The 16,805-nt window shown below is 35.8% G+C and overlaps 1 protein-coding gene across 3 annotated transcripts in view; it reads right to left on the reverse strand.

The window, feature by feature from the left end:
* The window catches only part of METTL15 (methyltransferase 15, mitochondrial 12S rRNA N4-cytidine), a 262,077-nt gene that overhangs the window by 237,510 nt on the left and 7,762 nt on the right, over positions 1-16,805 (reverse strand). The gene's annotated exons all lie outside the window — the stretch shown is intronic.

Consider the following 16,805-nt stretch of genomic DNA (forward strand, 5'->3'; position numbering starts at 1 on the left):
TTTACTTTGTATGCTACATCCTATATCTTTAAATTATAAGCTCCTTGGGGGGAAACTTAGTACCTTTGGAAATATCATATTATAAAAATAAATATTAAAACAAGAAAACATTTATAAAAGATTTCTCTCTCATAGTTATCTTCATTCTCCCTTCTGAAAAATCTTACTAAGTTTAAATTTTAAAGCAGTACCTAGCAAGAGAAATTGGTTACAAGTTCATTTATAAATATAATTTGTTATTTTGTTAATTTTAAATTGGAGCAAAATCAAGGCTTTCAACTCAAAAGGTTGGTTTCACATGTCCTGTTCAAAGATGATACCATCTTGGTGATGATATTCTGTACTGGCAGAAAAGTTAAAATCTTCACAGGACCATTTTGAAAGCCATTAAAAAAGGGGGGGGAGGGGGCTGGAGACTAAATTAGCTTTAATTCTTTCATTATTTCTGCCACAAAGGAAGAGTAAAATTAAAACCATAGAGAAGGGACATATGGTAGCCAGGTGCTAGAGAAAGTAGGGAAACATACAGAAGACATATTCTTAGAGTTTGTTTCCCCTTTTAGTTTAACACTCTGATTCTTTTAATCATTTTCTTACTGTTTTCTTCCTTTGACACCAACCTTTCCCTCTATCTTCATTTCTAAGCCTCAGTCACTTAATGACTTATGTGAATTTATCCCACAATTTTCTTCGAGCAATTTCTCTCCCTCTCTGATACTGGAAATATAAGGTTTCCTTGCCAATCAGGGATGAAGCTCTGAAAAACCTAATGAGCTGACCAATGAGGTGAGTCAGAGGGAAACAAAAGCTGTGTAAATGTGCCTCAAGTGGGCAAACACTGGCGTCACCCAAGTGTGCTCAGGAGGTTAGTGATCTATTCTCAAAGGACATTAGGCCAAATTCGCTGTCCTAAGAGATTAAGGGGCTTGATAAAGGCCTTGAAGATCTTGTAGGCTGACCGCTAGATAGAAAGATCATAAGAACTGACACTTATGGTGGAGGAAAATAATGTATCAGTTGGTTATTGGTGAGGGCCATTCAAATCCAACCAATGCCATTACTACAGTAAAACAAAAACACATCGACATTTCCTCTCCTTCTTTCTACATTTGATATGATACTTTGGACAAAATATTAGTAAGATCAGTTACTAACGAAAAGTGGAGATATGAAATAGCTTTGTAAATAGTTGTCGTTGCTGTTGTGTGCTGTCCAGTCAATTCTGACTCACAGCAACCCTATGGGACTGAGTAGAACTACCCCCATAGAGTTTCCTAGGCTATAATCTTTATAGGAGCAGATCGCCAGGCCTTTTTCTCCCTTGGAGCCACTGGGTGGGTTCAAACCACTGGCCTATGGGTTAGCAGGTGAGTGCTGTTTTGTAAACAGTAACACTGTATATAAAACTCTGTTGTCCATATTAGTAATATTCTTCCCAGCACACACTGGCCTCAAGTGGGAAATCATCCATCTTTATGGATATATCTCCAGAGTTACCTTCTCTTGCTTTCTAGAAAGAAAAAAAATGTACAATAAAATAAGGAAGTACATTTTATTTTGAAATTTAATTGTACATTTATTTAATTGGAAAATAGTGCATATCACACAAAGTAGATAAATAGAATCCTTATTTAAATTAGTATATAATCTGATATAACTACATCTGAAATATTGAAGACCCAAACAGAATGAACAGATTCTATAGAACTAGGAAAGTAAGTAGCTACCAAAAAATGTACAAAAATACTTTCTAAAACAACATTCTTTACCAAGGTGGGGGGAACACTTTACATATATATTATGTCCTGGTAAATTATATTTGTTTCTTCCAATGGAAAAATACAACTAACATACAATTGAAAAAAAAAAAAAAGAGGAGGCAGAGGAGGAAAATGCACAACCAAAAAAGTAAGAAAAGAGAAAGAGTTCACAGAATATTATAAGATGAGTCACCATAAAGCTTTGCAATTTGGTTTATTATAAAATAACATTTTAAGTATGCTACTTACAGCTCAGTAGTTTGTTACATGAGGAGAAGGTAGCAGAGAAAGAATAAAATAAAATGTTACGAGAACTCACAAGGTCAAGGTACACTTCCTAGCACTCTACACAAATACAATATGAGACTTAGAAGAACAATGGGGAAGACAGCACCAGTGGATCTAGCCTCTTGCAGCATGATTAGACTATTGATCAGGGACTAGTGCCGACCTAAATAGAGAGTAACCAGTACCCAGGATGACTCATGTGAATGTGCTCTGTGAATAGAAAAATCCCATTTGTTTCTGCTTCTTTTTCTTTCTATCAGCTTCCTTTATAGGATGGACCTCTGTTTTCCTTTGTGGTCTCTATTTACTGGACTAGAAGAATGGCTTTAAATAAATCCAAAATTCAGTACACATGTCAGAATTTCAAACATGAAAGCATCATTTTTCTCAACTACGGAACCACATTTATTTTTTTGTTATATTTAAACCTGCAATTTTTAAAACTGTAATTTCTAATTAACTTTGAAGCTAAATTTAAAAAAAAAAATTAAACTCATATTCTACATGGCAAAAATGTAGCAAAGATTCAGCTTCCAGAGCACAAACAAGACTAAACTAGAAGACAACAATTTAAAGATGCTGCACAAGCAAAGAATTGAATAAAGTTGTCGGTCTTATCTAAGTCAATTGGCATAATAAAATCTATTAAGAAAACATACTGCATCCCACTTTGAAGAGTGGCATCTGGGGTCTTAAACACTAGCAAGCAGCCATCTAAGATGCATCAGTTGGTCTCAACCCACCTGGATCAAAGGAGAATGAAGAACACCAAAGACACAAGGTGATTACGAGCCCAAGAGACAGAAAAGGCCACATGAACCAGAGACTACATCAACCTGAGACCAGAAGAACTAGATGGTGCCCAGCTACAACCGATGACTGCCCTGACAGGGAACACAACAGAGAACCCCTGAGGGAGCAGGAGGGCAAGGGGATGCAGACCCCAAATTCTCATAAGACCAGACTTAATGGTCTGACTGAGACTGGAAGGACCCTGGTGGTCACGGCCCACAGACCTTCTGTTGGCCCAGGACAGGAACCATTCCCGAAGCCAATTCTTCAGACATGGATTGGACTGGACAATGGGTTGGAGAGGGATGCTGGTGAGGTGTGAGCTTCTTGGATCAGGTAGACACTTGAGACTATATTGGCATCTCCTGCCTGGAGGGGAGATGAGAGGGTGGAGGGGGTTAGAAGCTGGTGAAAAGGACACGAAAAGAGAGAGTAGAGGGAGGGAGCAGCCTGTCTCGTTAGGGCGAGAGTAATTGGGAGTGTGTAGCAAGGTGTATATGGGTTTTGGTGTGAGAGACTGACTTGATTTGTAAACTTTCATTTAAAGCACAACAAAAATTAAAAAAAAAAAAAAAGTTGTTGGTCTTACTTATTTATCCAATATCCTCTACTTACAATTTCCTTCTAAACTTTAATGAGGAAAATAATACATAGTGATAAAGATGTATTAATTCACTGATAAAAAAGCAACCATATTCTCATGGATACTGAACTTACTGAAAAGGATGAGTATACATTCAAGAAATACACTTCCATTATTAAAATGTCAATATAAAAATAAATTATATGTATTTACACATGTATACTGGGTTTTATGAACACTATATGTAAAAAAATATATATTTCTGTATAACGATCAACAATATTTTAAATAGTCCCACATCAGTATGGAAAAATAAGCGTGAACTAGTTATTTTTATTTGTTATAAAAAATTCATTCCTTTTAAAAACTTAAAGAATTGTTAAAGAGACCATGCATTGAGTAGCTCATTCACCTATATGTAAAGACCTTTTATGTATATATAAAACACATACATATTTATATATATACACGCATACATACTTATATATATACGCATACATATTTATATATATACAGATACATATATACACATATATATACCAGAAAACAGATTTCTACACCAATTATTCAAATTTTTATAACATCATATAAGCATGTATTTTATAAATTACATTAACCATAAACACTCCCATTAGAAAAAAATATGCTAAATTTACCATGGGATCAAGATTCCCACATCCCTCCTCTGGAAGGCTCTCTAAGAAGAATTTCTAAATTTGATAGCTTGAGTGAGTAAGACAGAATTAACAAAAAACATATTTGAGTTTCTGTAAACTATAATTTTTATAACTATAAACGTTTTATATGAAAAAATATTAAATGATAAAATATAAGAATTTAGTATTCAATTGTTGTAGAATTGTTTTTGTGTTTATTACTGTTGACTCCTTAAAAGATTTTAAGTAACACTAGAGACCACAGTACGTATGTAAAATACCCATGGCAACACCAGGAGTATACACTGCCCATAATAGCTACTAATATCCCAAACAATAGATAATAAAATAAGTATGTCACGAAAACATTGCATATAAAAATGCAAAGCTAATCATGAAATCCAATACTAATGGGATTTTTAAATATATATTAAAGGCATTCTTTATAAGTACACATACAATCTGCAAGAAATATAGAACCTGCCATAGTAAAACAACAAAACAACAATATTCACTTTGCTTAAATGCACTCATATGATTATAAAACAATCATCTATTTCTAGAAACCATAAAGTGACGTAAAAACAAGTCTTTTCTTCAAAAGGTAATTTGCTTTCAAAATGTTTTATTACACTAATATCTTGTTATTCTCAAGTCATGTTATGGACCATTACTAGCTATATTATAGAATTCAAGTTAAAATGTATTTTGAAACCCTTTTAAGATATCTTAGAAGTATCAACAAGACTTCCTTCTAAATCTATTAAGCAATTAAATGAAGAAACAAATTATAGTACAGCATACAGCCTAAGAAAAGCATTATTCTGAGATCCTGTCATGGACTGAATTGTGAACTCCAAAAATATGCATTAACTTGGCTAGGCCATGATTCCAGTATTGTGTGACTATCCTCCATTTTGTGATCTGATTATCCACCATTTTGTGATGTACCGTAAATCCCAACCTCTATCCCTGTGGTTGTGGTCCCATTTAGGAATGAATTGTCTTAGGTTAGTGAGGCAGGATTAGGTCATGTCAATGAGGATTAGGGTGGGATGCATGACCCTTACCCACATCACAGCCCTGATTCGATACAAGGGGATCTTCCATGGAGTGTGGCCTGCATCTGTTTTTATCTTACAAGAGATAAAAGGAGAGAGAAGCAAGCAGAAAGGGAGGGACCCAACTAACACCAAAAAAAACGAGCCAGGAGTAGTGTGCCACCTTTGGACTTGGGGTCCCTGTGCTGAGAACCTCCTAGACCAAGGGGAAGACTGATGCCAAGACACATGTAGATCTCCAAGGAACGCTGGGCCCACAGATGTTGAAAGGAAACAAAGACCTTCCCCCAGAGTCCACAGAGAGAGGAAGAGCCTTCCCGTAGAGCTGGTGCCCTCAATTCAGACTTACAGCCTCCTAAGCTGTGAGAGAATAAATTTCTGTTTGTTAAAGCCATCCACTTGTGGTATTTCTGTTACTGCTGCACTAGATAACTAAGACAGATTCCAATACATAAATAAGAAATCCATTTAAGTCACCTCATAATACTAATAAATTATCTGTCAACTAGTTAAATAAGCATTTATTGCTCCCCCACAATTAATCAGGCACCATATTAAAAAACCAAACCAGTTCTGTTGTTTCCAATATTTTGCTATCACTAAGAAACTATGAGGAGTCCCTGGGTGGTACAAATGGTTAAGCACTGCACCACTGCCCACCTAGAGGCACCTCGGAGGATAGACCTAGTAATCTGCTTCGGAAAGGTCCAACCTTGAAAACCTCACGGAGCAATTCTACTCTGCACATATGGGATCGCCATGAGCTGGGATTAACTCAAGGGCAACTAATAACAATAAGACACTATGATAAAATCCTTTAATACATGCCTGTGAGTAAATAGGCATATATTGAAGGTACATGGAACTTCTCTATTATTTTTGCAATTTCCTTTGAGTTGATTTCAGCTCCTGGCAACTCCATGTATTTCAGAGTAGACTTGAGCTCCATAGGGTTGTATGGATTGAATTGTATCCCCCGCAAATGTGTGTCAACTTGGCTAGGCCATGATTCCCAGTATTGTGTGATTGTCTACCATTTTGTCATCTGATGTGATTTTCCTATGTGTTTTAAATTCTGCCTCTATGATGCTAATGCACAAGATTAGAGGCAGCTATGGTAGAGTCAGAATTCAATCTACAAGATTAAGTTATGCCTTAAATCAATCTCTTTTGCAATACAAAAGAAAGAAGCAAACAGAAAGAAATAGGGACCTCATACTACTAAGAAAACAGCACTGAGAGGAGGGCACATCCTTTGGACCTGGGGTCCCTGTACCTGAGAAACTCCTAAACCTGGGAAAGATTGATGACAAGGACCTTCCTCTAGAGTCTGCAGTGAAAGAATGCCTTCCCCTTGAGCTGCAACTCTGAATTCAGACTTCTAGCCTCCTAGACTGTGAGAGAATAAACTTCTCTTTGTTAAAATCATCTACTTGTGGTAGTTCTGTAATAGCAGCACTAGATGACTAAGACAGGGTTTTCAATGGCTGTGATCTTTCAGATCACCAGGCCTTTCTTCCGAGGTACCTCTGGGTGAGTTTGAACCACCAAGCTTTGCGTTAGTAGTCGAGTGCTTAACCATTTGCACCACCCAGGAACACTTAGGCACCATAACAGGTGCTGGGAATACAAAGAAAAAAAAAAAAAAGAAAACATTCCCTCTGTTCTTAATAAGCTTCCGATCTGATGGCAAAGACAGAATATGTAAAACATATAATTAATATACAATGTAATACTCCATAATTCCAAGGACAAAGTTCTGAGGTACAAGAGAAAAGGAAACTAGAGAGTAACTTTTCAGACACTTCAAGGAGGACAAATTGACTAACCCACATTTTGAAATGCGAACAAGATGTTCTCAGACCAACAAGTCACAAGGGAAAACAAGTGCAAGGACATACACAGATGCATAAAATAACAGAATGTGTTTGGAAAACTGTATAGTGGTTGATGTAAAATTCAAGAAGGGGAAAGAGAAGCTGAAGAAGTAGACAAAGGCTAAATTGATGATTATCAACCAAGTACCCTGACACGGTGTAGTATGGTAACCAGTTGTTTGATAGCCCCAAAATAATTCACTACTAAGGATTACAATTGTAAGACTACATGTTATCGTCAGCAAAAGCTTCATGAGGTATCTACATTATTTTGCAACTTCCTGTGAATCCATAATTATTTTAAAATAAAAATTAAAAGGGAAAAATGCATATAGCTTCACCAATAAGGTCACGTCTATAAATTTATCCAAACTATTTACTCATAGGCATATATTCGAGGATTTTATCATAGTATCTTGTTGTTAGTTGCCCTAGAGTTGATTCCTAGACCTGTTCCATAGAGTTTTCAAGGCCTTTCTGAAGCAGATTACAAGGCCTGTCTTCCAAGGCACCTCTGGGTGGGCACTACTCGAATGCTTAACTGTTTGTACTATCCAAGGACTCCTCATAGTATCTTAGTGATAGCAAAAGATTGGAAATAACAGAAATATCCATCAATGAGGACCTGATTAAATAAATAATGCATATTAATATTAAAAAAATAAGGTCTAAGATTACTAGTACTTATTTCACTTTTTAAAGAACTAAACCAGACTCACGGATATCTTTACAATAACACTCTCGCTCCTTTACACTGCTATGTGTTTTCTTGAATGTGCAAAAAAGTGGTGAAGATGAAGCTGACACTTAGGATTATACAAAGCCATCTCCATCTCCAGGAATGAGGTAACGTGAAGAGACCATCTTTCATGGGTTTCAGTGGAAAATGGGTTGAGAGTCACTAGTCTAGTTCAGAAAGAGCACTGTATGCCTTACTAAGGTAATGGACAACTACCTACAAATGGCTTCAGGCCAATGATAAACACATTCAAATTAGAATTTCAGAAAATCACTCAAGCTTTGGTACAGACAATGGATTTAAAGGCAGAGAGGTGGGAATAAGGTGAAGTGTCTTACTTTGATTCTAGGCACGATACTCTCCTTCAAACTTCTGGTACCTGATTAATTTATTAAATATTCTTTATTTGGTTTATAAATAAAGACCTCAGCTCATCTGTGTATAAAAGCAAACTGCACTTTGTTTTTATAAGAGCACACTCTAATGCCACCTGGGTTTCCATCTGAACCATTAGAATATTTGTCAACAGCTCTAAAACTTTCTCCAAAGGGGTTTTCTCTACCCAGTGTTCAACAGTTTCCTTGGCTGTTAATCTGAGCTACAATACTGCTATCTGACTACAGTTGACTTAATGTGCCCATAAAATACAAGCAATTTGCTCTTTTTACAAAAACTAGATTCAATTAGACCACTCTGCTTTCATCTACCTATACAAAATATTCAAATTCTTACTTTTTGTTTAGAGATGCAATTTTAGAACTCAGCAATAAGAATTGCATTTTATGCTAAAGATAACTTAACTCTGTAAAAGAAAACAAAATCTAAGCAGTATTTTTCAAATATGCTTAAAATTATTAATATTAATATTAATTGCAAAGACATGAACTCACACAAAGAGGTAATCAACAGATTATGATACCTTGGATAAACAAATTCACTTCCCAAGTACAACGAGCAGATGTATTTCTCTACTTAAAAAAGTGCTTTTGAAATTATTTTGCAAATATCTTTCGAGCACCAAAATATATGTATTAAAGTAACTACAAAGAAACAAGTAGAGAATAAAGAAAATATATATACATATATATTAAAGCCTAAGTAACTTCTCATTTATGGCAATCTGGATGAAGATGATGCTTCTATAATACGAAAAAAAAAATATGTATTCAACAATTAATATAATAAGTAAGGACATAGGAGAGACTATTTCAAATCTTCAATTATATATATGTGTCTGTGTATATAATGCTTTTATATTAATTTCTTCTCATAGAATTATTATCTTAATTGAATCTAGGTTCATCCATTCTTCAAAGTAGACTTAAAACCTTTCCATTTCAAGAACTGTTTTTAAGTCTGGATTAGAAGACATCCTGGATACCCTGGGAGGGAGTAAAGCACTGGTAAGAGCACAAGCCAGGAAGTAAGAACTGAACTTGAGTTCTGGTTCTGCCACTAATTACTCACTGAACTCAGGAGAGTTGACTAGTCTCTCTAAATCTACATTTTCTCATTTGTAAAGCTATTCGGAGGAAATCATATGCACAGTATGTCTAGCATGGTGCCTGACACATGGAGAGGACACCAAAAATAGCTGCTTCAATTATGTTTCATTTTTGTAATGATTTTTACTGAAAGTGGTACAACTGTATTTCTTTTAAATATTAAATAATTCAAACTATTCAGTTTGCACTATTTTTCAAAGTAAAAATTCTCTTACCATCTCTACCTAATTGACAAATTAAGCTGAGTTTTATAATTACTAAATTTTATAATTACTTATCTGTGTGAATCTAAATTGTACAAAAAAAACCCTGTTGGTATTGATTTCAAAGTTTTACACTCAACAAGAAGGCTTGATGCTCCACAATTAGCTTCATAATAAGTAAATCACATAAATGTATACAACAAAACACTGTCTTTACCTTGTCTTACATTTGGGATATATCTCAGAAGATTCTATTTATTAGAGAGAGAAAAAAATAACTTTACTGTTTAAAATGTATGAAAACCAATGTTTTATGGCTATGGTTTCCAGGGTGGAGAAACATGAAATACAAGTGTTAACTGCAGAACATCAAATGAGCTAAATGGAAACCGTATAGGCTGTACCAATCTTCAGAATTTTCAGGTGAAATTTTTTCCTACTACATAATTCAGAGATACTTAATGGCATCAATCATGAGAGTCATATTCAGCAGTGTTCATGCCAGCTGGATTGAGCTGATTGTACATATTTCTTCCTAACTCTAAGTGGTATCAGGTTGGTAGCTTGAAATTGGCTATGGTGAGAATATTTACACCATACAAATCTAGGAACACTACATTACAAATCAGTGTTTTTTGTTTGTTTGTTGTTTGTTTTTAATCAACCTCCCAACCCCCACAGAGCCAGCTGTTAAACATTTACCTGTGTAACACTGTACATACATCACACTGCAAAAGGTATTTGATACAAAAATGACTTAATCTATTCAAACAAAGGTAGAATACAAAGTAAAATAAAATTTGCTTCCAAAAAATCTGTACTTCAAAAAATAAGTGAGAGGAAGCTCACTACATTGTGACATGGTCCATTCCAACTGAAATTTTAAAAGTTCTTTCTTGTGGAAAAAAAATGCATCTCCCTGCACGTGTTATGCCATAGACCTTGTCTCTTTGGAAAAACAAAATAAATCCCTCCTGTGACAACCCCTCAATATTAGATGAAAACAAACATATAGTCTCAGGATTTTCTCTTTGATGTTTACTCTTCATTAAAATTATAAAGATTTTCAAGGACAGCAAGTAAAATATTGCTACTGATCTTAAAAGCAACTCTTTATACAGAGCATGAGTGATTAAAAAAATTATCAAAGCTGGTACTGTGACAACATTGGCAAACTTAATAAATGTAAAAGTAATACTAGAATGTTAGATAGGTTAGAATATCAAAACAAGGAAGATACTTATTTCAAAATATTTATAAAGCCAACTTCTCAACCTTAGGCTGATATTTGTCAATCCATTCTGCATCAGTTAAAGAGCTGGCTCATTTTCTCGACCTTTGTAGCTCTTCCCTTCCCAGCTTTCTCCAGTTACCTCATCAGACTGAGCATGCCACACTGGAGCTGGAATAATATAGAAGTCTTGAGCCAGAGAAGCTACCGCAGTAACAGAGGCGCGTCCCTGTTACTGGTGCTGCACATCTGGTTTACTCTGACTTTAATTCATTCACTTAAATAATCATTACAAAATCGCCATGTAGCAGGCCTTGTACTTACTAGTCACCGGAGACATAACGGTGAACAAGATAAGTCCCTGACTTCATGGAGGGTAGTCTACTAGGAGAGATAACTATAAAAAAAAAAAAAAAAACTCATAAAATATATATAGTTCTAAGTTACTGTAAGTACTATGAAGAAAAATATACGACTCTATGAACATGTAACAGACCAAAGGACTTCCTGAGAAACTAAAGTTTGGTCCAAGACCTGAAGGACGGCAATGAGGAGAGTTCCCGGCAGAGGAAACAACACTTCTTTAGTTCCATATACCTTGGTTCCGCTTTTGCTGGAACTGTTATTTTCACCTCTACTGTTTCATGTCTTTTTTTCTGCTGAATTTTATTGTATCTAGCTACTGAACTGACTCTTCCAATCCTCATAATAATACCAGCTACTGTTTATGGAGCTCCTGCTATCTACAAGATATTCTAAGCAATTTACATATATTAACTCATCTGATCCTCAGAGTAACCATGAGATAGGTTCTATCTCAATTTACAGATGAGGAATCTGAGGCACAGGCATGATAAGTTACTTGTCCAAAACTACACAGCTACTCGTACCAGTCGTTGCATGCCCATCATCTCCTTTATAACTTATAGAAGCCCCAATGCACCAAGCTGAATTAGCACTGTTATTGAGCCAAGAATACCACATCTCCTGCAACTATCCTAAACTAAGCAGGATCATGATTATTTTCTTCAGTTTTCAGAAACTGGGATTGAAAAATTGAACAATGTAACCTACACTAAAAAACCTAAAAGGTAAGAAAAATGTTTTTTGGAATAATTAACACATTCTTATAAAAAAACTATTCAGCCAGAATATAAAATAATGAAAACTGGGCAAGGAGAAAACAATGATTTACTCAATTTCTCTGACCCTCCCCAGGGAGGGGAAGAAGGGAGTTCTTGCTTTTTTAATTCCAGCTAGTAAATATTTTTAATGCATCTGCAAAACTAATTTAATATGTGTTATTCTCACTATGATGCTGAACAAATTCCAAAAATCAATTCTTCTCCTTAGGTAAGCACCTTTTAAATATTAAACAAAAAATAAGTAACAATAAAATACCCTGAGCCTCACTCAAAACTACATTTAGATATTTTTTAAGATCCTGTTATAATCAAAAGTTTCATTTGTAAATTCACTGTTGAAGGTGATGTGAAAAACAGTAATTAAGTGGGTGATTGATACAAGTGAGTGTATGACTCATAGTTTGCAAAGGAAAATGATTTTGGGAAAAAGGCTCAAGAAGAAAAGAAACAAATAATGGCTTTTGGATGGAATGAAGACCTTTCCTGTCCAAGGGCTGTCACCAGTTCTTTATTACTTGAAGATTAAAGGAATGGTGAATAAAGCTGTCTGCCTGACAACACAGAAGGTAAGAAATAACACTGTCTCTAAGTGTACCTCACAGGAAAGTTTTCAAGAAATAACATTAAAAAATTAAACCTTCTATAAAAAGTTACTAGGAAACTCAAGTCAGAACAGTAGAAATGTCAAAATAAACCAACATTACATTTGTGAGGAACTTGAACAGAATGAAACAACTGTGTAGATCAAGTTGTAGGATGGTCTAATTTCATTCCACTTGGTTTTAGGAAAAAAAGGCAGATCCAGTACTGATTTACTAGGAGACCTGAGTTTGTTTTTGTTTGTTTTTCTACCTCATGGGTTGGTAAAGTGCAAACTAAATATTTCCCTTTGCTACTAGAGTTCAGCAAATTGATACAATGTGGTTTGGTTTTTAGTTACAGAATTCAAATTCAACCGAGAGTTCAGTTCTACATTTTATTAACTACCTCTCCCTGCTACTACATATATTACATATGCTACTGTGTGTGTGTGTGTTCCACATTTTATTAACTACCTCTCCCTGCTACTACATATATTACATATGCTACCGTGTGTGTGTGTGTATTTATACACACAGTAAAACTAGTTGGAACTGCCTTGTCCTTTCAGGGCTTGCAAGTTTTCCGCCTTTGAGAGGGTACAAACTTACCACTTTTCTGTCAGTCCTTTTAAGTGGAAAATATTTGATGTTTCATTCTCTGACATATTTCTACCTTACACAGGTTCCGGCTTTCACAGGTTTCACTATATTTTCCACAGGTTTTACTGTGTATGTATGTATATATGTGTGTGTGTGTGTGTGTGTGTGTATATATATATATCCCATTGCCATAAAGTCAATTCTGACTCATAGCAGACCTATGAGGCATTGTAGAACACCCCCATAGGGTTTCCAAGGCAGTTAATATTTACAGAAGCAGACCGTCACATTATTCAAATTTATGCACCAACCACTGAGGCCAAGGATGAAGATATTGAAGATTTTTACCAACGTTTGCAGTCTGAAATTGATCAAATATGTAATCAGGATGCATTGATAATTACTGGCGATTGGAATGCAAAAGTTGGAGATGAAAAAGAAGGACTGGTAATTGGAAAATACAGCTCTGGTGATAGAAACGATACCGGAGATCCCATGATAGAATTTTGTAAGACCAATGACTTCGTCATCGCAAATACCTTTTTTCACCAACATTAACAGCAGACCTCGCCAGATGGAATACACAGGAATCGACTAAATCCATGCAAAGAGACGATGGAGAAGTTCGATATCAGTCAGAAGGAGGCCAGGGCCAACTGTGGAACAGACCATCAATTGCTCATATGGATGTTCAAGCTGAAACTGAAGAAAGTTAGAACAAGTCCACCAGAGCCAAAGTATGACCTTGAGCATCTCCCACCTGAATTTAGAGACCATTTCAAGGGCAGATTTGACGCGCTGAACACTAATGACCGAACACCATATGAGTTGTGGAATGCCATCGTATGTGAAGAAAGCAAAAGGTCATTAAAAAGACCGGGAAGAAAGAAAAGACCAAAATGCAAGTTAGGAGAGACTCTGAAACTTGCTCCTGAACGTCAAGTAGCTAAAATGAAAGGAAGAAATGATGAAGTAAAAGATCTGAATAGATTTCAAAGGTTGGCTTAAGAAGACAAAGTAAAGTATTATAGTGACATGTGCAAAGACCTGAAGGTAGAAAACCAAAAGGGAAGAACACGCTCGGCATTTCTCAAACTGAAAGAACTGAAGAAAAAATTAAAGCCTCTAGTTGCAATATTGAAGAATTCTAGAGAGAAAATATTAAATGACCCAGGAAACATTAAAAGAAGATGGAAGGAATATACAGAGTCACTATGTCAAAATGAATTGGTTGACGTTCTGCCATTTCAGAGGCAGCATATGATCAGGAATTAATGATACTGAAGGAAAAAGTCCAAGGTGCACCGAAGGCATTGGCAAAAAACAAGGCTCCAGGAATTGATGGAATACATAGTGAGATGTTTCAACAAATGGATGCAGCACTGGAAGTGCTCAGTGGTCTATGCCAAGAAATTTGGAAGACAGCTACCTGGTCAACCAGCTGGAAGAGATCCATATTTATGCCTATTCCCAAGAAAGGTGATCCAACTGAATGCAGAAATTATTGAACAATGTCATTAATACCACACGCAAGTAAAATTTTGCTGAAGATCATTCAAAAGCAGCTGCAGCAGTGTATTGACAAAAACTTGCCAGAAATGCAAGTGGGATTCAGAAGAAGACATGGAATGAGGGATATCATTGCTGATGTCAGATGGATCCTGCTGAAAGCAGAGCATACCAGAAAAATGTTTACCTGTGTTTTATTGACTATGCAAAGACATTTGACTGTGTGGATCATAACAAATTAATAGATAACATTACGAAGAGCGGGAATTCCAGAGCACTTAGTGCTCTTAAGGAACCTGTATATAGATCAAGAGGCAGTCGTTTGAATAGAACAAGGAGATACTGCGTGATTTAAGGTCAGGAAAGGTGTGCGTATTCAATCTGTATGCTGAGCAAATAATCTGAGAAGCTGGACTATATGAAGAAGAATGGGGCACCAGGATTGGAGGAAGACTCATTAAAAACCTGCAATACGCAGATGACACAACCTTGCTTGCTGAAAGTGAAGAGGATTTGAAGCACTTAACTAATGAAAATCAAAGACCATGGCCTTCAGTATGGATTATACTTCAACATAAAGAAAACAAAAATCCTCACAACCGGACCAATAAGCAACATCATAATAAATGGAGAAAAGACTGAAGTTGCCAAGGATTTCATTTTACTTGCGTCCACAATCAACACCCATGGAAGCAGCCGTCAAGAAATCAAAAGACGGATTGCACTGGGCAAATGTGCTGCAAAAGACCTCTTTAAAGTGTTGTAAAACAAAGATGTCACCTTGAAGACTAAGGTGCACCTGACCCAAGCCAAGGTGTTTTCAATTGCCTCATATGCATGTGAAAGCTAGACGATGAATAAGGAAGACCAAAGAAGAACTGACGCCCTTACATTGTGGTGTTGGCAAAAAATATTAAATATACCATGGACTGCCAAAAGAACAAACAAATCTGTCTTGGAAGAAGTACAACCAGAATGCTCCTAGAAGCAAGGATGGTGAGACTACATCTCACATACTTTGGACGTGTTAACAGGAGGGATCAGTCCCTGGAGAAGGACATCATGCTTGGTAAAGTAGAGGGCCTGCGAAAAAGAGGAAGTCCCTCAACCAAATGGATTGACACAGTAGCTGCAACAATGGGCTCAAGCATAACAAGGACTGGGATGATGGTGCAGGACTGGGCAGTGTTTCATTCTTTTGTATATAGGGTTGCTATGAGGTGGAACCAACTTGAAGGCACCTAAGAACAACAATAGTACATAATATCACTGAAATAGATTCTTTACACATATAATCTCATTTTCTTAGTGAGATAGCTGAGTTTATTTTGTTATGTATATACTGCCTAAGGAGAGGGTAAACAGATTTAAAAAAAAAAGTTAACAGCTTTATGTGTGCGAGTGTATATGCTAAATAAGGGATTTGAATCTAGGCACTCCAGTTCTGGAATCTTTGTTCTTAACCACTAAGTTAAACTGCCCATGCTGTAAGCTGGAAAAAGAAACAAAATATGACTTCCCAAATAAAAATAATTATTTTAGGTAAAAACAGTAGCTTCTCTAGAATAAGGTTCATATTTGTGAAATCAGTTTCGAAGTATTAGGTATTTAAAAAAATTTTACTATAACAGTATCTTTTTTATTTTATTTTATTTTTGGTTGTTCTTGTTGTTAGTTGTCAGTCATTTGGCTTCCACTCATGGCAACCTTACTTACAACAGAATGAAAGTTTGCCCAGTTCTATGCCATCTTCATAATCGTTGGTACATTTGGTAAATGTGTTTAATTATCAAAAAGTAACTATTTTTCTTTGAGTATTAAACTACCTAACATGTTTTTGATCTCTTTATAGATTTTAATACACATTCATGTCTAAGATCTTATTTAACCCTTCCAACAACATTATGAGTTAGGCAGGGCAGTTGAGGATCTAAGGTTAAGAACACACAGAACAGTAACTCAGATCTAGGTCTTTGTCTCTAGTTATTTCTGAAGAGATTCTAAAATTCTCAAGAAACCATATTTGCATTCAGTTTTCATACTCTAACCATTCAGCAAGTGTGATATCCTTTTCTTTTAAAACAGCTATTTGACCAAACCAATCAATCCTAGAATACAGTCTGGCAGTTCCTCAAAAAGATAAACACAGAGCTACCATATGATCCAGCAATTCCATATCTAGGTAAATATTCGAAAGAATTGAAAACATACGTCCATGCAAAAACTTGTACGTGAATGTTCACGGCAGTGTTATTCAAAATAGCCAAAAAGTAGA

The sequence above is a fragment of the Loxodonta africana genome, chromosome 7 (assembly GCF_030014295.1).
Source record: "Loxodonta africana isolate mLoxAfr1 chromosome 7, mLoxAfr1.hap2, whole genome shotgun sequence".
NCBI classification, from domain to species: domain Eukaryota; kingdom Metazoa; phylum Chordata; class Mammalia; order Proboscidea; family Elephantidae; genus Loxodonta; species Loxodonta africana.